Source organism: Manis pentadactyla, chromosome 7 (genome assembly GCF_030020395.1).
Source record: "Manis pentadactyla isolate mManPen7 chromosome 7, mManPen7.hap1, whole genome shotgun sequence".
In the NCBI taxonomy this organism is placed as follows: Eukaryota; Metazoa; Chordata; class Mammalia; order Pholidota; family Manidae; genus Manis; species Manis pentadactyla.
This window is the reverse complement of record NC_080025.1, coordinates 73228769-73251802: the sequence shown is the minus strand read 5'-3', so window position 1 is coordinate 73251802 and position 23034 is coordinate 73228769.

Sequence of the window (23034 nt, the reverse complement as noted above, 5' to 3'; positions counted from 1 at the left end):
AGCTGAAAGCATTTCCTCTGAGATCGGGAACTAGACATGGATGCCCACTCTCTCCACTGTTATTTAACATAGTACTGGAGGTCCTAGCCACGGCAATCAGACAAAATAAAGAAATACAAGGAATCCAGATTGGTAAAGAAGAAGTTAAACTGTCACTATTTGCAGATGGCATGATACTGTACATAAAAAACCCTAAAGACTCCACCCCAAAACTACTAGAACTGGTATCGGAATACAGCAAAGTTGCAGGATACAAAATCAACACACAGAAATCTGTGGCTTTCCTATATACTAACAATGAACCAACAGAAAGAGAAATCAGGAAAACAACTCCATTCACAATTGCATCAAAAAAAATAAAATACCTAGGAATAAACCTAACCAAAGAAGTGAAAGACTTATACTCTGAAAACTACAAGTCACTCTTAAGAGAAATTAAAGGGGACACTAACAGATGGAAACTCATCCCATGCTCATGGTTAGGAAGAATTAATATCGTCAAAATGGCCATCCTGCCCAAGGCAATATACAGATTTGATGCAATCCCTATGAAACTACCAGCAACATTCTTCAATGAACTGGAACAAATAATTCAAAAATTCATATGGAAACACCAAAGACCCCGAATAGCCAAAGCAATCCTGAGAAAGAAGAATAAAGTAGGGGGGATCTCACTCCCCAACTTCAAGCTCTACTATAAAGCCATAGTAATCAAGACAATTTGGTACTGGCACAAGAGCAGAGCCACAGACCAATGGAACAGACTAGAGAATCCAGACATTAACCCAGACATATATGGTCAATTAATATTTGATAAAGGAGCCATGGACATACAATGGCGAAATGACAGTCTCTTCAACAGGTGGTGCTGGCATAACTGGACAGCTACATGTAGGAGAATGAAACTGGACCATTGTCTAACCCCATATACAAAAGTAAACTCAAAATGGATCAAAGACCTGAATGTAAGTCATGAAACCATTAAACTCTTGGAAGAAAACATAGGCAAAAACCTCTTAGACATAAACATGAGTGACCTCTTCTTGAACATATCTCCCCGGGCAAGGAAAACAACAGCAAAAATGAGTAAGTGGGACTATATTAAGCTGAAAAGCTTCTGTACAGCAAAAGACACCATCAATAGAACAAGAAGGATCCCTACAGTATGGGAGAATATATTTGAAAATGACACATCCGATAAAGGCTTGATGTCCAGAATATATAAAGAGCTCACACGCCTCAACAAACAAAAAACAAATAACCCAATTAAAAAATGGGCAGAAGAACTGAACAGACAGTTCTCCAAAAAAGAAATACAGATGGCCAACAGACATATGAAAAGATGCTCCACATCGCTAATTATCAGAGAAATGCAAATTAAAACTACAATGAGGTATCACCTCACACCAGTAAGGATGGCTGCCATCCAAAAGACAAACAACAACCAATGTTGGCGAGGCTGTGGAGAAAGGGGAACCCTCCTACACTGCTGGTGGGAATGTAAGTTAGTTCAACCATTGTGGAAAGCAGTATGGAGGTACATCAAAATGCTCAAAACAGACTTACCATTTGACCCAGGAATTCCACTCCTAGGAATTTACCCTAAGAATGCAGCAATCAAGTTTGAGAAAGACAGATGCACCCCTATGTTTATTGCAGCACTATTTACAATAGCCAAGAATTGGAAGCAACCTAAATGTCCATCAATAGATGAATGGATAAAGAAGAAGTGGTACATATACACAATGGAATACTACTCAGCCATAAGAAAAGGGCAAATCCAATCATTTGCAGCAACATGGATGGAGCTGGAGGGTATTATGCTCAGTGAAACAAGCCAAGCGGAGAAAGAGAAATACCAAATGATTTCACTTATCTGTGGAATATAAGAACAAAGGAAAAACTGAAGGAACAAAACAGCAGCAGAATCACAGAACTCAAGAATGGACTAACAGGTACCAAAGGGAAAGGGACTGGGGAGGATGGGTGGGTAGGGAGGGATAAGGTAGGGAGAAGTAGGGGGGTATTAAGATTAACATGCATGGGGGGGTAGGAGAAAAGGGAGGGCTGTACAACACAGAGAAGGCAAGTAGTGATTCTACAACATTTTGCTATGCTGATGGACAGTGACTGTAAAGGGGTTTATAGGGGAGACCTGGTATAGGGGAGAGCCTAGTAAACATAATATTCGTCATGTAAGTGTAGATTAGTGATACCAAAAATAAAGCAAAAAAAAAAAAAAAAAAGGGCAGTTCCTGTGTGGTAACCTCCAACGAGTTCTACACAAGGGTATAAAGGGCATATAAAAGTGTAGGCAAAGGGTCTGTTTGTGTTTATACAGAGGATCAAAGCCTAATTGGGCTACCCCAAAAATGAACTAAGATACGATATGAAAAAGAACTTCCAACATCTGCACTCTCTGGAAGACTCATGCCAGAAGATGATCAGCCAAAACACCCCAACAAAGATCCACGCACTGCTACAGCTGTAGATGCACTCATCCCACCAGTTCCTGGACTTGCCATGGGAATGAGGAAGGAGATATCTAAGCTGACCTGTGCATACAGTAAAACAACAAATTTGACTGGATCTATACTGTTGGAATTCAACCAAGAATTTGGAGAAGTGCAAATTTTAGCGCTCCAAAGTCTTACAACTACAGACTATTTACTGTTAAAAGAAAATATGGCATGTGAACTGTCCCCAGGAATGGGTTGTTTTAATTTGTCTGATTTCTCTCAGACTGTTCAAGTTCAGTTGGACAATATCCACCATATCATAGATAAGTTTTCACAAATGCCTAAGGTGCCTAATTGGTTTTCTTGGTTTCACTGGAGATGGCTGGTAATTACAGATATGCTTTGGTTATGTAACTATACTCCTATTATGTTAATGTGTGTGCGCAATTTAAGTAGTAGCTTAAAACCTATACATGCTGAAGTACTCTACAAGAAGATATGTCAAAGAAATAATCAATCTTCCCATGTTTTCTTCCGCCTGCTACTTCTATAGCTTTTCTTCTTCCTTCCTAATTACAACCCTTAAATAGAATTCGTGCCTCATATCAAATTTACCGAGTATCATAATTCTTCCAAGTGGTAAAGATACCTCAAGACAAATGCTGGGCATAGAAGCCACAGGGCATAAATATGCAAAGAAGTAAAAAGCTAACCTTTTCAAACAATAAGGCTTCCCTCTCACTTACCAACTTCACATTTCCCTGTATGGCCCCGGAAGATGACTGGTTAGCCAGAGACGGGTAAGATTCCTCAAGGGAGGAACAACCTAAGACAGGCACAGTCGCAGGGGGGCCATCAGGTGAGAAATTGTGGATCAACAGAGGTGAGGCTTAGAACCTCACCCCCCCTGTTCTGAGAGAAATCTTCTGCATACGTGGATGTTTTATTACCCTTGTCTAGCTTGGATTAACACATAGTCTACAGGCACACACCTGATCATCTACATTTGCTCTATTACAACTGTAAACTATGTTTTCTACCTTTATCTTGTATCTACCTACCACTTCAGCATTTTATTAAAAATAACAATAATAAAGAGAGAAATGTGGTATCCACATATATATCAAGTATAAAAACCAAATGAGTATTCATATTTGAACTGACTGTTTATAGTTCATAATGCATGAGCAAAACCGAAAGTTTCTGTGATGACTGCCCTTGTAATGTTCACTATGTAACTTATTCATTATGTAAGAATTTGTTCTACATGTAAGAGCTTGTTTGTTATGCCTCAGAAGATTGGAGACTGACGAAGGTTGGGCTTGGGGTGGATTAATGATTGTTCATTGAGCACTGACTCCCCTATGCAGAGTTTTATTGTCGTTAACAACCATTTGATCAATAAATATGAGAGATGCCCTCACAAAAAAAAAAAAAAAAAAAAAAGGACAGACTTCCAATGGTGAAATAAATAAGTGACCGGGATGTGATGTATAGCATGGGGAATATAGTCAAGATATTGTAACTGCTTGGTGGGGTGATAGCTGGAACCTAGAATTATGTATATAAAGGTTTTACCACTGTGTTGTGCACTTGAAACTAATGTAATGTAGTACTGTGCGTCAACTACCCTTCAATAAAAAATAATTTTATTTAAAAAAAAAAAAATTCTTAATATTGTTAAGTTGGCAGTAATCCCCATATTGATCTACAGATGCAATGCCATCTCTATTACAGTCTACCTGGTTTCTTTATAGAAAGAGGCAAATGAATTTTAAACTCATGGAAATGCAAGAGACCAGAATAGTCAAAACAATCTTAAATCAGAAGAATTAAGTAGGATGACTTATACTTCCCAATATCAAAACTTACTACGAAGCTATAATCATCAAGACAGTTTGGTACTGGCATTAGGATAGACATATAAACCAATAGAACAGGAATAATGAAATAAACCCGCACATATGTAGCAAGTTGATTTTGATAAGGATGCCAAGACTATGCAGTGGGGAAGGAATAGACTTCTCAACAAATGGGGTTGGAATAAGTGGATATCCATATGCAGAAGAATGAATTTGTATCGCTACCTCACACTATATACAAATATTAATTCAAAAGGGATCATAGACCTAAATATAAAAGCTAAAACAATAAACATCTTAGAAAAAAAAAATGTTTCCATTGTTGTGTGCTATTTGAAGCCAATACAGGTATGGACATCAAAACCTCATCTTTTATAGAATTATAAACGTAGATACTTCCATGTGAAGAGTTTCATATCTAATTTTTAAAATGTGTGATATCTGATTGATTAGGGAAACTACTGATTTAAGTAAATGTATACATTTATTGAGAAAATTAAGGTACTGAAGGAGAAACATCATGTGATTATAATGTTAGATGTATAAATAACATTTGATAAGATTCAGAATTCATTTGTGGAAAAAAATTCGATAAACTGGGAACATAAGATAATTTCCTTAATCTGATAAATGGTATCTATAAAATATATTTGAAAGACATTCTAGTTAATGGTGAAATATGGAAAACTTCCCACTAGAGATGGGAATAAGATGAGAGTGGCAGCTTATGACACTTCTATTAAACATTGTATTAAACATCTTAAGACTATAAGTCATGAAAAGGAAAGAAAATACAAAAGAATTAGATACAGATCCACCATTATTAATAGATGACATGACTGTGAATACAGAAAATCCAAAAAGAATGAATAAAAACAATAGTAGCAAGGTCACAGGATAGCAGATAAGTATATAGAAGACAATTCCATGTCTGTTTCTAAGCAACTAGAAATGACATTGTTAAGAATGCAGAGAAAAAGATAGTTGAGTAGGAAGGCAAGGCAGAAACCTCCTCCCCAAAACACATAAAACACGAAAATAAAGCAAATAAAACTAAACCTGAAAATGACATGAAGACTGAAGAACTCACTACGCACATCTGGGGAAGAAGAGGAGACCTTACAGAAAAGGGTATAGTGGTAAAGCCAAGGCCTGGTAGGACCCAAGGCCTCCCCCAATCCCAACCCACAGGTGGGAGAAGAGGAACACAGCAGGGATGGGGTAGGAACCCAGGATCACTGAACACCTGGACCTGGAGATCTGCCCTGGGAGTATGAGCCCACATTACTGGTGCTCTGCTGATTAGTGGGGCTGGACAACAAAGACAGGCAGAACTGGGGAGGCTGAGATTCCAGCTGCTTGTGGAAAACAGGCATGCACTACTGGCCCCCCTGAGTCAAAAGCAAAGTGAGCAATTTGAAAGACTTCCAAGCATGGAAGGAGTCCCAGATGGGCACGTTTTGGCCAGAGCTCTGATCTTAGGAGAAAGGGCAGGTGGACAATATGTCCCCAGCCCGCCCTCAGACCAACAGGTTGGCAAATCTCAGGAGCCTCTGATGTTCTGTCTGCCCTCTGGCAACACAGCCTGAAGGCTCTTCCCTGTGTGCACAGCTGGCATTCAACCCACTTGGCCCAGCAGTAGTGTCTGTCAGACTTTGCTCCCAGGTAGGCAGAGGAAGGCCCTATCAGCTTTCTCAGCTCCATCTGAGCCCAGCGAGGGAGGTGCCTGCAGGAGCCAGCCCCAGGAGCTCCTTCCTCCTCACAGGCACTGGGTCCTGCATGCCTGCAGGCCTTGCCATTGCTTTAGGCCAAGTGAAGTGTGGCCCTGCCCACAGCAACTCCAGCAGCACAGCCCCATGGCTTCTCCCTGTGCATGCAAATGGCCCACTTGGCCCAGAAGTGGTGTCAGACTTTGCTGTCGGGTAGGCAGAGGGAGATCCTCCAGCTTTCTTGGCCCCATTTTGGCCAAGCTATGGAGTTTCCTGCAGCCAGCCCCAGAAGCTCCTTCCTCCCCATGGGCACAAGGACATACATGCCCATGGCCCCCACCATTACTGCAGAGCAGGCAGAGGCAGTCCTGTCCATAGCAACTCCAGCAGAGACTTCTTCACTGATCACAAAGACATGGCTGGAGCAAACTGCCTGCCTGATCAGACCACTACAAACCAGACAGGAAGGTGGCACTGCCCACAGCATGCCAAAAAGTAAAGTAAAGAGATCCACACTGGAAATTAAAGAGTCTTGGGCTTCTGGACACTAGAAGGAGCCTCCTTCATAAAGCTATTACTACCTAGGAAGAAACAAAGAAACCCTAGCAAAATGACGAAACAAAGTAATATGTTCCAAACAAATCTACAAGACAAAACACCAGAAAGAGAGCTGAATGAAACAGAAATTACCAATCTCCTTGACAAAGACTTCAAAGTAAAAGTCATAAACATGCTCACATATCTACAGAAAAATATTCGAGATCTCATGGAGGACTTCAACAAAAGGAAGAAATGCAAAATAACTGATAGCTGAAGAATACAATATCTGAAATGAAACATTCAATGGAGAGATTTAATAGCAGATTATCATAGGTTAAAGAAATTGTAAATGATATGGAAATTAGGGAAAAGGAAAGCAATGAAGCCAAAAAGAGAAAAAAGGATCTCTAGGAATGAAATAATAATAAGCGAGCTGTGTGACCAATCCAAACTGATCAATATTTGCATAATAGGGATCCCAGGAGAAGAGAGAAACAAAGGGATAACAAGTCTCATTGAGGAAACAATTGTTGATAACTTCCCCAGTCTGGTGAAGGAAATAGACACTCAGGTCACAGAAGTGCAGAGAGTCCCTAACAGAAGGAACCCCAGGAAGACAACACCCCAGGAGCTATAATAATTAAAGTGGCAAAGATCAAGGATAAGAAAAGAGAATTGACAACAGCCAGAGAGAAAAAAAGATTATTTATAAAGGAAACCCCATCAGGCTATCAGCAGACTGCTTAGCAGAAACTTTACAGGCCAGAAGGGAGTGGCATGATACATTTAATGTGATGAAACACAAGGACCTCCCACCAAGAATAGTCTACCCAGCAACATTATCATTTAAATTTGAAGCAGGGATTAAACAATTCCCAGATAAACAAACGTTGAAGGAATTCACCACCACTAAACCAGCCCTACAGGATATATTAAAGGGACTGCTGTAGATGGAAATACTCCTAAGGCTAAATAGCTTTCACCAGTGAAAATTAACACACACTAAAGGTGGTAGACCAATTAATTACCAGGCAAGTATGAAATTAAAATAAAAGAACCAAAGTCAACTACTCACAAAATTAGTCAAGACATACACAAAAGTGCAGACTATGACATATAATACATAAAAGTGTAGAGTAGGAAGAAGAAATAAAAAGTAGCTTTAGATTGTGTTTGAAATAGAGTAATCAGAAATTTAAGATAGACTGTTATATAGTAATGAAGCTATCCTTGAACCTTTGGTAACCACAAAACTAAAGCCAACAATAGGTACAAAAGAAAAAAAGAAAACCCCAATCACAGTACTAAAGAAGTCCATCAAATAACAAGAGAAGAGTATAAGAGAGGAAAAAGGGAACAGAGAGGAGATATAAAAACAACCAGAAAACAATTAATAAAATGGCAATAAGTACATATATATAAATCATCACCTTAAATGTAAATGGACTGAATGCATCTATCAAAAGACAGAGTGGAAGAAAGCATAAGGAAACAAGACCCATCTGTTTGGAAGTAGATAAGATGGAAAAAGATATTTCATGCAAATAATGAGGAGAAAAAAGCAGGGGTAGCAGTACTTATATCAGACAAAATACACTTCTAAACAAAGAAAGTAACAAGAGACAAAGAAAGACATTACATAATGATAAAGGTGTCGGTCCAAGAAGAGGATATAACTATTATAAATGTCTATGCACCCAATTTAGGAGCACCTAAATATATGAAACAAATACTAACAGAATTAAAGTGGAAAAGAAATGTAAAGTGGAAAAGAGAATGTAAATTGGTACAACCATTGTGGAAAACAATATGGAGGTTCCTCAAAAAAAGAGAAATACCATTTGACCCGGTAATTCTACTCCTAGGAATTTACCCAAAGCAAATAAGACCCCTGATTCAAAAAGACATATGCACCCTTATGTTTATCACTGTACTATTTGCAACAATCAAGATATGGAAGCAGTCTAAGTGTCCATCATCAGTAGATGAATAGATAAAGAAGAGGTGCTACCTATACACAATGGAATGTTATTCATCCATAAGAAGAAAACAAATCCTACCATTTGCAACAACATGGACAGAGTTAGAGGATATTATGCTTAGTGAAATAAGCCAGGTGAAAAAGACAAGGACCAAATGACTGCACTTATTTGTGGAGTATATAAACAAAGCAAAACAGAAGATACAAAAGAGCAGTAGACTCATAGACACCAAGAAGGGACTTGCGGTCACCAAGGGGAGTGTTGGTGAGGGGAGGGCAGGGAGGGGAAAGGAAATAAAGGGGCACAATAAGTCACAATATCATTTAGTCATGGGCACAGCAGTACAGCACAGAGAATACAGTTAATGATTTTGTAACATTTTACTACATTGATAGATAGTAACCATACTAGAGGGGGTGAGGATTTAATACTATGGGAAATTGTTGAATCACTATGCTGTATATTTGACACCAAAATAAGATAGTGTATCAGTGATGATTTAATATAAATAATTACAAAAATGTTTACAAATAAAAAAAAGGATTGTCCACTAAATAGGGAAAATGTTACCATCTCACAATATATAAAACCCAGCAAACTTTTAGGAATAAATCTAATAAAATATGTACTATAAGAATTTTTCAACAGCTATACCTCAAAACTGTCCCTAAGTGAGAACCACTACTCTATAAAAAAGTTGCTATAGCATCAACAACAAAAATTAAAGTAGGTTTCAAACAGGTACACTTTTATAAAAGATCTGTTTTGCTAACCAGAAGAAATCTAAAGAGGATTTTCACTTTTACAAAAAAAAAGAGTAAAACCAAAATAGCATATAGCATTTATTTTGCAGCAAGACATTATAGAGGCAGTGTGTGCCCAACCAGTGAGAGTGGCACCAGCAAGCTCCATCATCCCTGGTGGCTACACTCAGCATCTCAGCATCAAGCCACATTAAACTTGAACTGTGTCTGTGAGTATTTGTGCTTTATTGTGATTTATTTTGTACATCATGAGCAAGATATGTCCGAAGGTATCAGAAAAGCCTAAGAGAGGTTATTTTTCAGGTCTGGGGATTCTTCAAATTTTTTCCATATAAATAGTAATTGCTTCTTTGCTTTACACTACTACAGCTTACTTTTGGACAGTGGGGGAAACCTGTATAGGGATTTACGATGTTTATTAACTGAAAGATTCACTACTATAAGGATGTCAGCCTGACATAAATTGATATGTATCTTTAATTAATTCCAATAAAATGTCTGTGTTCCTTTTTTGGAAATTAAAAAAGTTGGTTTAAAAATTTATACAAGGCAGTAAGGAGGGTAATTCAAGTTACAGAAGATGAAGTTGGTCTGTGCTATTATTCTTGCACTCACCAGAAAGTGCTTCTCCTTCCTCTGACAAAGTGAGGGAACATCCAATTTCCTTTGATGCCATAGTTTGTCAAAATACCTTTAACTCCCCTTCCCTATTGATAGTCTCTGTAGTTCCCTTACTGGAGGGGTAAGAAACCATGTGTTTGTATGTTTGTTTTCTCTAGGGGCCCTTTACTTGCTTCACCACTTAGGCTAGGGAGTGTGGATAGCTGAATTAAAGTTCCCTTAAAGTTCACCCATATTGTTAAAGCCTATACTCCTCAAAGATCTACTTGATCCCATGGACAAATGAACCTGCTTATAGTTCTAACTTTAAACAAATAACTGATCTTTAATCAAACTAATACAGCTCAGCAAGACCAACTAATTATGTCTCTGCTTCCAAGAACCCTAGACAAAGAAAGCCTGGCTTTCAATCTCATACTCACATCTAGATGACTCTTTCCTATTTTCCTGAGTGCCTTTCCCAGTGATTTTTCTAGCTCATCAAACTCCCAATGTCAAGGTAAGTTTCTGGCAAGATTTCTCAGCCTTCTTATTCTGAGTTAGGTACTTACCTGCCATCTTGGGGCTCTGTTTATTTCTTTCTCATGGAACACTATTATAAACACTGTGTTAGCAAGATTTTAAAGCCAATACATCTGTATTCACTTGGACTAAGCTCTATAGCCAAATAGACTCCAATGTCTCAAAAACAATAGAGATTTCTTAATCACTCAGGTAATAGTCTAAGGTAAATATGTCTGGTTCTCAGAACTTATCCATGAATGGAGGCATCATCTACTCTTTCTAGGGCACCATAGTCACTCAAATTTAGTGGCAGAAGGAGAAAGAACAAGAAATATGTACAGGTGGACATCTGGTCCAGGCCTGGGAGTAGTATGCATCACACTGGTTATCATCCCTTGCATAGAGCTCAATTAGTCTGTTTAAGTGCAAGGGACTCTGGGAAATGTAGATTAGCTACATGGTTGTGTTGCTCATAACAAAGTCTCTACTGTAATCTTTAAGTCAAGTTAATTGTCTTTAATGAATCCTCTTCCCTTTCCTGTAGTCCTAATCTCTTTCATTACATTTCCCTCACACAAGTCTCTGAAGCTATAAAATGTAGTCTTTGACTCCATTTGACTATGACTGTTGACATAGGTGGAATCAAAGGAAGACAAGCCAGTTCTTTGGTAGCACTATCTAGATGATAGGCAAATACACCTTCTCCCCACTAAGCTGCATTCATCTCTACCATTTCCCTGGTCTAGATCCACAGTATTATGCAACCTGTTTTGAAAGTCCAATAACTCATTTTACCACCATATAATAACACCTCTTTATTAAACACGCTTTCCAGAAATTTAACAATCAGTTTTCAAAATCCATAAATCTGGTACTGATATTTTCTGAAGGCTTCATGATATAAATATTTATATAGGTTTCCATTTCATAGGGATTAAAATTAAATCCCAATATGCTGTTCAATGTCTTTCATACTTGGAATCTATTTTTAACAGCTTTCCCTCACCAACTGACCCCTCTATACTCCAGAAAGAGGATACTATTCCCTACCCCTTGAATAAAACATGCAATTTAGATCTTGACTTTTTTCCTTCCTCTGCCAAAAACAGCCTTTTACCTTTTCTTATTTTCTTCCTGTGCCTTCCTGATATAACTATCCTTAAAGACATAATTCAAATGTCATCCTTTGCAAGGCTTCTCTTTCTTACTATTCATAATCTCAGATGATCAATCACTTTTTTCCTTCTTGTTCCTGCAGGAAATGTTTATAGTTGCTTTATAGCATTTATCACCATGATCTTGCATTGCATTTATTTGTGAATGTGGCTTTTTCCCTTTACCAATGATAGACTGTGAGATTCCTGATAGTAGTTACAGCATCTTATATATCTTTGTTCCTCCAGTGTGCTACACAAGTTAAATACTTGTGAGGCTAAATTTTAATAATCCAAGTACCTTTTTATCAATGTTCTATGTAAAAAAACAGATTCTTTCTCCTTGATTCCTATGAAGAGAGATCAGAAATACTTCTCAGGAATTAAGAAGTCCAGGTCTAAAAAGCGTAAAAAATATTGAAGATATGTTAAACATAACTAACTAAATGAATCTTTTAGAATAGCATTAATCAGCTGTTGTAAATAATGGATATTGCTTATAACTATAAAGCCATATAACCTAAGCCATATGAGCTTTACTAAGGGTATACCATGAGTATTTTAAAATTCTGTGTAGATATACTTCAAGATATGAGTGATCTATATTCTAAGAATGTATTTTCTATGGTTATGAATGTGGGGGAAAAAACCTACTGGAAAATATATAGATGAATGCAAATTTGCCTTTAAAGGGCTTATGCAAGAAAGACCAGTAAGGCAGTTTATCAGTGACTGATAAATAACTTGTAAGTTAAAAGACTTTTATAGATGCCAGAATTAGGTTAGAACAACCTTAGGTCAATGGAGAATGCCAACTTTTGCCTTTCTTCTAGACCCTCTCAGCCCCTACACACAGACGCAGACTAACTAATCCCTTTGTTATTCAAGGGTATATAAAAGGAGCACTAGGTCCACCACTGGGTGAGTGTAGAATGCATCTCACTGCTAAAGCTCTGTTGTTCCATGTGTATAGGAGCCTTAAGCACCCACTTGGTCCTGAAAGGCAAACAGCCACAACCCTCTGCCCCATTGCCTTGACCTGGGGTTTTGCCTCAGCAACTATGCCTGGTACTACAGCTGTCTGCTATAGCTGAAGGCCTACCTAGAATTTCAGGTTTACTGTTTGCAGCTCTGATACTTTAACACTTTCTGAAGCTCTATCCTCAGAGTGATGAATCACTTTCTATACTAACACTATTTAGGATATAATAATGATAAGCTTTCCACCTCAGACCAGTTTTCCCTATTAACTGCTTTCTAGGCTCCATTGCTGATAGTCTAGATTTTGGTCTGGACCTCCAAATAGCATGGTACAGGCATAAAAACAGACATGTGGACCAATGGAACACAACGGAGAGCCCATAATAAAACCTGCACATTTATAGTCATCTAATATTTGACACAGGAGCCAAGAATACACAGTGGGGAAAAGACAGTCTCAACAAACAGTGCTGGGAAAATTGGATAACCACAAGTGGAAAAGTGAAAATGGACCCCTGTCTTACACAACTCACAAATGAACTTGAAATATTTTAAAGATTTTAAGGTCAGATCTGATACCATAAAAGTACTAGAAGAATTCGTAGGAAAGAAGCTTCTTGACATTGGTTTTGGCAATGATTTTTTAGCTATGACACTAAAAGCACAAGCAACAAAAGTAAAAATAACAGATGAGACTACATCCAACTAAAAAGCTTCTGTATAACAAAAGAAACAATCAAAAATGAAAAGGCAACCTCCAGAATGGGGGAAATATTTGCAAAGCATTTATCAAGTAACGGGTTAATATCCAAAATATATAAAGAATTCATACACTATAGCAAAAAGAAAAACAAAAATGTCCATTTAGTTCCTCTGCCCATTTTTATCTTTTTAAAGACATCCAAATGGCCACAGCTAAATGTAAAGATGCTCAACATCACTAATCATCAGAGAAATGCAAATCAAAACCACAATGAGATATCACTTTATAACTGTTAGAATGACTATCGTCACAAAGTCAAGGGATAACAAGCACTGGCAAGGAGGAAAGAGAAAAGGGAACTCTCATATACTATTGATAGGAATGTAAGTTGGTTCAATCACTATGGAAAACAGTATGGAGGTTCCCCCCAAATTTAAAAATAGAAATATATAATCCAGCTCTCCCACTTCTGGGTATATACCCAAAGAAAATGAAAATAGAAGATTGAAGACATATGCATTTTCATGTTTATTGCAGCATTATTCACAATAGCCAAGATATGGCAGCTACCTAAGTGTCTATCAGTGGATCAATGGATAAAGAAGATATGATATACACAATAGAATATTATTCAGCCTTATGAAAGGACATCTTGGCATTTGTGACGATATGGATTTATGGATGGACCTTGAGCATATTGTGCTGACATAAGTCATACAGAGAAAGACAAATACTGTATGTTATCAGTTAAACATGGAATCTAAAAAAGCCAACCTCATAAAAACAATGAGTAGAATTGTGGTTACCAGGAGCAGAAGGGTGGAGGGTATTGGGAAGACATTGCTTAAGGTATAAATTTGCAACCAATAGAAAAATCATGGAGATCTAATGCACATCATTGTGGTTATAGACAACAATAGTGTATCATAAATTTCAAAGTTGCTGAGACTAGACCTTAATTATTCCCATTACAGAAAAAGAATAGAGGTGTTAGTAAATGCTAAGGTGGTAATTTTATTGCAATATATAAATCTATGAAAGCAACACATTGTACATCTAAAACTTATTCAGTTTTTTATGTAAAGTATGTTTCAATTAAACAAAAAAGAAAACATCAAAAAAGTAATAAATTGTACAACCATAATATACTATAGACTAGCCTGCTGATAAAAACTTTCTGTGCTGATGAAAAATGTTCTTGGGATGGAGCAGCCAAGATAGCGGCATGAGTAGGGCAGTGGAAATCTCCTCCCAAAACCATATATATTTTTGAAAATACAACAAATACAACTACACCTAACAGAGACGAGAACAAACAGTACAACAGTTAGGCTACATCTACATCTGCAAGAACTCAGCATCTCATGAAGGGGGTATGATATAAAGCCATGACCCGGCAAGGCGCAAGCACTCGCCCCACCCCAGCTCACTGGCAGGAGAAAAGGAGTCAGAGTGGGGAGGGAGTGGAAGCACAGGACTGCTAAATAACCAGCCCTAGTAATCTGCACTGGGAGCCCAGACACACATTGCATGGTGTACTGGATATTAGGGAAGCAGAAAAGTAAAATCTGCGAGTGGGTCACCACAGCCAGCTCCCATGGGACAAAAGAAAAGTGGGTGCTTTTTGAAAGTCTTAAAGGGACCAGGGCCTTACAGCTGGATGGAATCATCCCAGCACACTCAGCCCAGCAGGTTGGGAATCCTGAGTAACTTCAGGTGCCCCAATCCCCTGGGTGACAATGCAGCTTTGAAGCCTCTCATGGTGATAAGCAGCCTGCCATTTGTTCACCTTGGCCAGCGCTGCCCCGCCACAGTGGTGGAGCAGCTGGAGAGCGGCCATGCCACAGCAACTACCCAGAGTCTCCTCCCAGCTTGCAGCTACTCGGGCCAGACCCAGAGGGTGCCACTGGCGTGCATCTGCCGGTGCAGATAGAGGAAGCCAGGGCAAGGTGCAAAGGGGCGCTGTTCTCACAGGAGAGCACACCCAGTGCCGCTGCCACTTCCTGCAGGGCTCTGGGCTGCCCCGACAGTTGCCCCACCCATGGCAGCTCAGGGGATTAACCCAGATGCTGCTCCAGGAGTGCAGGTAACCAACACAGGCAGCAGAGAGGGGTACGGCAACCAGAAAGCAGAAAGGGACTTTGTTCTCCCAGATGACACATGTGCCACCTGCCTACAACTACTTCTATCACCATGAAAACGCAGAAGAATTTGGCCCAGTCAAGAATCACCCAGACAACCCTTGATAGAGGGCCTGGGGAGATACATATAATACATATAACCAATCTTCCTGAAAAAGATTTCAAAATAAAGGTCATAACCATGCTGATGGACCTACAGAGAAATATGCAATAGCTAAGGGATGAAGTCAGGAGGGAGATTACAGAAATAAAACAATCTCTGTAAGGAATTAAGAGCAGACTGGATGAGGTGCAAGAGACTGTTAGTGGAATAGAAATCAGAGAACAGGAATACAGAGAAGCTGAGGCAGAGAGAGATAAAAAGATCTCCAGTAATGAAAGAATATAAAGAGAACTGTGCGACCAATCCAAATGGAACAATATTTGCATTATAGGGGAACCAGAAGAAGAAGAAGAGAGAAAAAGGGATAGAAAGTGTCTTTGAAGAAATAATTGCTGAAACCTTCCCTAAACTGGGGGAGGAAATAGTCCCTTAGACCATGGAAGCCCACAGATCTCCCAACACAAGGTATCCAAGGAGGAAAACACCAAGACATATAATAATTAAAATGGCAAAGAATAAAGACAAGGACAGGGTATTAAAGGCAGTCAGAGAGAGAAAAAAGATCACCTACAAAGGAAAACCCATCAGGCTATCATCAGACTTCTCAACAGAAAACTTACAGGCCAGAAGAGAATGGCATGATCTATTTAATGCAGTGAAACAGAAGGGCCTTGAACCAAGAATGCTTTATCCCTCACGATTATCATTTAAATATGAAGGAGGGATTAAACAATTCCTAGACAAGCAAAAGTTGAGGGAATTTCTCTCCCACAAAACACCTCTACAGGATATTTTAAAGGGACTGCTCTAGATCCTAAGGCTAAATAGATATCAACAGAGAAAATAAAATCACAGCGAAGAAATCAGACAAACCAAATACTAACTAAAGGCAAAAAATAAAATCAACTATTCACAAAAGCAGGCAAAGGAAACACAAAACAGTACAGAATAAAACACCTAACATATGAAGAATGGAGGAGGAGGAATAAGAAGGGAGAGAAATAAAGAATCATCACGCTGTGTTTATAACAGCTTAATAAGTGAGTTAAGTTAGACAATTAGATAGTAAAGAAGCTACCCTTGAACCTTTGGTAACCACAAATCTGAAGCCTGCAATGGCAATAAGTACATATCTTTCAAAAGTCACCCTAAATGTAAATGGACTGAATGTACCAATCAAAAGACACAGAGTAATAGAATGGATAAAAAAGCAAGACCCATCTATATGCTTCTTACAAGACACTCACTTCAACCGCAAAGACATGCACAGACTAAAAGTCAAGGTATGGAAAAAGATATTTCATGCAAACAATAGGGAGAAAAAAGCAGGTGCTGCAGTACTTGTATCAGACAAAATAGACTTCAAAACAAAGAAAGTAACAAGAGATAAAGAAGGACATTACATAATGATAAAAGGTCAGTCCAACAAAAGGATATAACCATTATAAACATATATGCACCCAATACAGGAGCACCAACATATGTGAAACAAATACTAACAGAATTAAAGGAGGAAATAGAATGCAATGCATTCAGTTTAGGAGACTTCAACACACCACTCACTCCAAAGGACAGATCCACCAGACAGAAAATAAGTAAGGACACAGAGGCACTGAACAACGCACTAGAACAGATGGACAAAACAGACATCTACAGAATTCTACACCCAAAAGCAACAGGATACACATTCTTCTCAAGTGTACATAGAACATTTTCCAGAACAGACCACATACTAGGCCACAAAAAGACCCACAGTAAATTCAAAAAGATTGAAATTCTACCAACCAACGTCTCAGACCACAAAGGTATAAAACTAGAAATAAATCATACAAAGAAAACAAAAAGACTCACAAACACATGGATGCTTAACAACATGCTCCTAAATAATCAATGGGTCAATGACCAAATTAAAATAGAGATCAAGCAATATATGGAAACAAATGACAACAACAACACAAAGCCCCAACTACTGTGGGACACAGCAAAAGCAGTCTTAAGAGGAAAGTATATAGCAATTCAGGCCTATTTAAAGAAGGAATAACAATCCCAAATGAATAGTCTAGTCACAATTATTGAAACTGGAAAAAGAAGAACACATGAGGCCCAAAGTTAGCAGAAGTAGGGACATAATAAAGATCAGAGAAGAAACAAATCAAACTGAGAAGAATAAAACAATAGAAAAAATGAGTGAAACCAAGAGCTGGTTCTTTGAGAAAATAAACAAAATAGATAAGCCCCTAGCCAGACTTATTAAGAGGAAAAGAGAATCTACACACATCAACAGAATCAGAAATGAGAAGGGAAAAATCATGACGGACCCCACAGAAATACAAAGAATTATTAGAGAATACTATGAGAATGTATATGCTAACAAGCTGGAAAACCTAGAAGAAATGGACAACTTCCTAGAAAAAATACAACCTTCTAAGACTGTCCAAGGAAGAAACAGAAAATCTAAACAGACCAATTACCAGAAATGAAATAGAATGGGTAATCAAAAATCTACCCAAGAACAAAACCTCCAGGGCAGATGGATTCACTGCTGAATTTTATCAGACATGTAGACAAGACCTAATACCCATTCTCCATAAAGTTTTCCAAAAAATAGAAGAGGAAGGAATACTTCCAAACTCATTCTATGAAGCCAGCATCACTCTAACACCAAAACCAGGCAAAGACCCCATGAAAAAGAAAATTACAGACCAATATCCATGATGAACATGGATGCAAAAATACTCAATGAAATATTAGCCAACTGAGTTCAAAAATACATCAAGAGATTCATGCACCATGATCAAGTGGGATTCATCTAAGGGATACAAGGATGGTACAACATTCGAAAATCCTTCAACATCATCCACCACATCAACAAAAAGAAGGACAAAAACCACATGATCATGATCATCTCCATAGATGATGAAATAGCACTCTACAAAATTCAACATGCATTCATGTTAAAAACTCTCAATAAAATGGGTATAGAGGGCAAGGAACTCAACATAATAAAGGCCCTATATGATAAACCCACAGCCAACATCATATTTAACAGCGAGAAGCTGAAAGCTTTTCCTCCAAGATCAGGAACAAGACAGTGATGTCACTCTCCCCACTGTTATTCAACATAGTACTTGAGGTTCTGGCCATAGCAATCAGACAAAACAAAGAAATACAAGGAATCCAGATTGGTAAAGAAGAAGTCAAGCTGTCACTATTTGCAGATGACATGATATTATACATAAAAAACCCTAAAGACTCCACCCCCAAACTACTAGAGCTAATATCTGAATTCAGCAAAGTTGCAGGATACAAAATTAATACACAGAAATCTGTTGCTTTCTTATACACTAACAATGAACTAATAGAAAGAGAAATCAGGAAAACAACTCCATTCACAATTGCATCAAAAAGAATAAAATATCTAGGAATAAACCTAACCAAGGAAGTGAAATACCTATACTCTGAAAACTACAAGACACTCTTAAGAGAAATTAAAGAGGACACTAACAAATGGAAACTCATCCCATGCTCTTGGCTAGGAAGAATTAATATTGTCAAAATGACCATCCTGCCTAAAGCAATCTACAGATTCAATGCAATCCCTATGAAAATGCCAACAGCATTCTTCAATGAACTGGAATAAATAGTTTTAAAATTCATATGGAACCACAAAAGACCCCAAATAGCCAAAGCAATCCTGAGAAGGAAAAATAAAGCAGGGAGGAAATCTCACTCCCCAACCTCAAGCTCTACTACAAAGTCACAGTAATCAAGACAATTTAGTACTGGCCCAAGAACAGACCCACAGACCAGTGGAACAGAATAGAGAATCCAGATATTAACCCACACATATATGGTCAATTAATATACGATAAAGGAGCCATGGACATACAGTGGGGAAATGACAGCCTCTTCAACAGCTGGTGTTGGTAAAACTAGACAGCTACATGTAAGAGAATGAAACTGGATCATTGTCTAACACCATACACAAAAGTAAACTTGAAATGGATCAAAGACCTGAATGTAAGCCATGCAACCATAAAACTCTTAGAAAAAAACATAGGCAAAAATCTCTTGGACATAAACATGAGCGACTTCTTCATGAGCATATCTCCCCGGGCAAGGGAAATCAAAGCAAAAATGAACAAGTGGGACTATCTCAAGCTGAAAAGCTTCTGTACAGCAAAAGACACCACCAATAGAACAATAAGTCATCCTACAGTGTGGGAGAATATATTCATAAATGAAAGATCTGATAAAGGGTTGACATCCAAAATATATAAAGAGCTCACACACCTCAACAAACAAAAAGTAAATAATCCAATTAAGAAATGGGCAGAGGATCTTAACAGACACTTCTCCAAAGAAGAAATTCAGATGGCCAACAGGTACATGAAAAGATGCTCCACATTCCTAGTCACCAGAGAAATGCAAATTAAAACAACAATGAGATATCACCTCACACCAGTAAGGATTGCCACCATCCAAAAGACAAACAACAACAAATGTTGGTGAGGTTGTGAGACAGGGGAACCCTCCTACACTGCTGGTGGGAATGTAAATTAGTTCAACCATTGTGGAAAACAGTATGGAGGTTCCTCAAAAAAACTAAAATTAGAAATCCCATTTGACTCAGGAATTCCACTCCTAGGAATTTAACCTAAGAATACAGAAGCCCAGTTTGAAAAAGATATATGCACCCCTATATTTATTGCAGCACTATTTACAATAACCAAGAAATGGAAGCAACCTAAGTGTCCATCAGTAGATGAATGGATAAAGAAGATGTGGTACATATACACAATGGAATATTATTCAGCCATAAGAAGAAAACAAATCCTACCATTTGCAACAACATGGATTGAGCTAGAAAGAATTATGCTCAGTGAAATAAGCCAGGCAGAAAAAGACAAGTATTAATGATTTCACTCATATGTGGAGTATAAGAACAAAGAAAAAACTGAAGAAACAAAACAGCAGCAGACTCACAGAACCCAAGAATGGACTAATAGTTACCTAAGGGAAAGGGACTGGCATGGGTGGGAAGTGGGGGATAAGAAGAAAAAAAAGGGGGGCATTGCTACTAGCAGACATAATATGGGGGGGCATGGGGAGGGCTGTACAACACAGAGAAGACAAGTAGTGATTCTATAGAATTTTACTACACTTACGGACAGTGACTGTGTGGGGGAGACTTGGTGATGGGGGAGTGTAGTAAACATAATATTCCTCATATAATTATAGATTAATGATACCAAAAAAAAATGTTCTTGGTCTATAAGACCTATCAGAGGCACCACCAGTAAGAAATATTGGCACTAAAGGATAAATTTTATTTTAAATTTAATTAAAAGTTTTTATTTTAATTATCTAGTAATAAATAGTGAGTAAAAAGCAGTAGAGAGTTCATGTGTCTCATTTCTACAACTGGGTAGCTGAAAGATTTTAAAATATCATAGAGTCTTTGGTATACAGAAGCCTAGCATGGGCTCTGAAGGTGAAACTGTAACTTGGGTAAATTTTGCTGTTTTAGAATAGGATCAATATACGTAAGAGATGTTAATTTACAATTTGCTTTAAGTTTTTGACAAATGCTGAAAAGCTCTGATATCCAATCACCAAACAATTTTTAATTATCATTCAGTTAGGAAAATCTTCTATCAATGATCTAAAGATTAATTATGTCTGAACATCCAATGATTTTTTTTTTAACCTTCCCAGGCCTCCATATTTACATTCTACTGACATATGTGGGGAGATTCAGAAAACTAGAAATTAACTTTATCTGTGACTTCCACCATTAACACTTATAAATTCTATCCAGCCCACAATCCTTGAATTCCTTACTGCCTATTGTAGATAAATAATACCCCCAGAATAATGTGCTCTCATCTTGTGTTTCTATCACCCATTCTTGAGCTCACTCCCTTTTTGTTCCTTCCTCTACTACCTTCTCCTTACCATGCCTTTTGAAACTTCTTAGCAAGCTCTTCACTTAAGTAATTGATACCTGTATTCTGTTAATTTGTAGGTATTAGTAGGAATTGAAGCTATTCTTGGAGAAAATACTATTCTTAGAATGATCTGTTAATATACAATTATTTATTACATTCTTAAGCATATTAATATAAAAAAGGATTCTGTATCTCCAACTACCTTATTACCTTAGTATTTGTTTTATAAACTGTTGATGATCTACAGAATTTTTTTAAATTTGTTAACATTTGGAGTTAACAAAATACTTTAGTTCTCTGTTGACATTGTAATACAGAAACTTTCCACTTGTCATTGAAAATTCAATTTGATTTCTCACACTAGCCTTGTGTTGATATTCAGATTGTATTAACAGGATTAAAAATGTTAGAACATATTTAGTTTAGGACATTTCTCTAAATTTTTTTCCCCTTAAATCATTTTTTTTTCTCTAGGCTTCTTTTATTTTTTTCAAAGGAATATGCTCATTTTACTCTTCATTTATAGACTTTTCACATCTCATGGTTCAGAATGTTAGAGTTCATTTTTATTTTGCAACTCTATATAGTTCTAATTCTTCTGAAACAAATTAACACTAACATTAGGTGAAAATAAGGTTGGGAGCTACAATAAAATATATGTTTCAGATTTTCAGTAAGTATAACTTTTTAATATCAAGATCATGGATTGAGGTTTCATTTAGTTTAACAGGAATATTAAAATTTTACTCTGGCTTTTGGTTAAAAAAATAAAACCATATACCTTCCTGTCTTTTCAATATTTTAAAAGGCAGAAGATCATTTTCTTAAAGAATGTATTGTGTTCTAGAACTGTTTACATTTTTCTAAAGAATCTAAATACTGACCCAACCTAAAAAAGCATAGATTGAGGCTGTCACAAGATTTATTCAGCTTACATAGCATAACTCCTTCTATTCAGTCTGACCTAATGTTTTATAAAAAGTATTTTAACAAAACATACTAGCAGATCACAGTTTTTCATATTCATTATTTCCTTAATATATCTGAAATAATTGACTATTACAAGTTTATTCATTGTTAGCATACATGTATGGCTATAGGCATATCTCAGAGACACCGCAAATTTTATTCTAAACCACTGCAATAAAGTGCTTATCTCAATAAAGTGAGTCAAGTAAATTTTTTTGTTTCCAAGGCATATAAAAGTTACTTTACACTTTAGTCTATTAAATGTGCAATAGCATCATGTCTAAAAAGTACATACCTTAATTTGAAAACACTTTATTGCTAATATATGCCATCATCTGAGCTTTTAGCAAGTCATAATCACTAATCACAGATGACCATAACAAAGATAATAATGAAAAAGTTTGAAATATTGTGAGAATTTCCAAAATGTGACACAGACACAAAGTTAGAAAATGCTGGTGGGGAAACGGCACTGATAATACTGCTTTACACAGGGTATTTTTCAAAAGAGAAATGTAGCCTCTGTTAGACACAATAAGGCAAAGTGCAATAAAACAAAGTGTGCCTGTTTGCACATCCATCCTTGCTCCT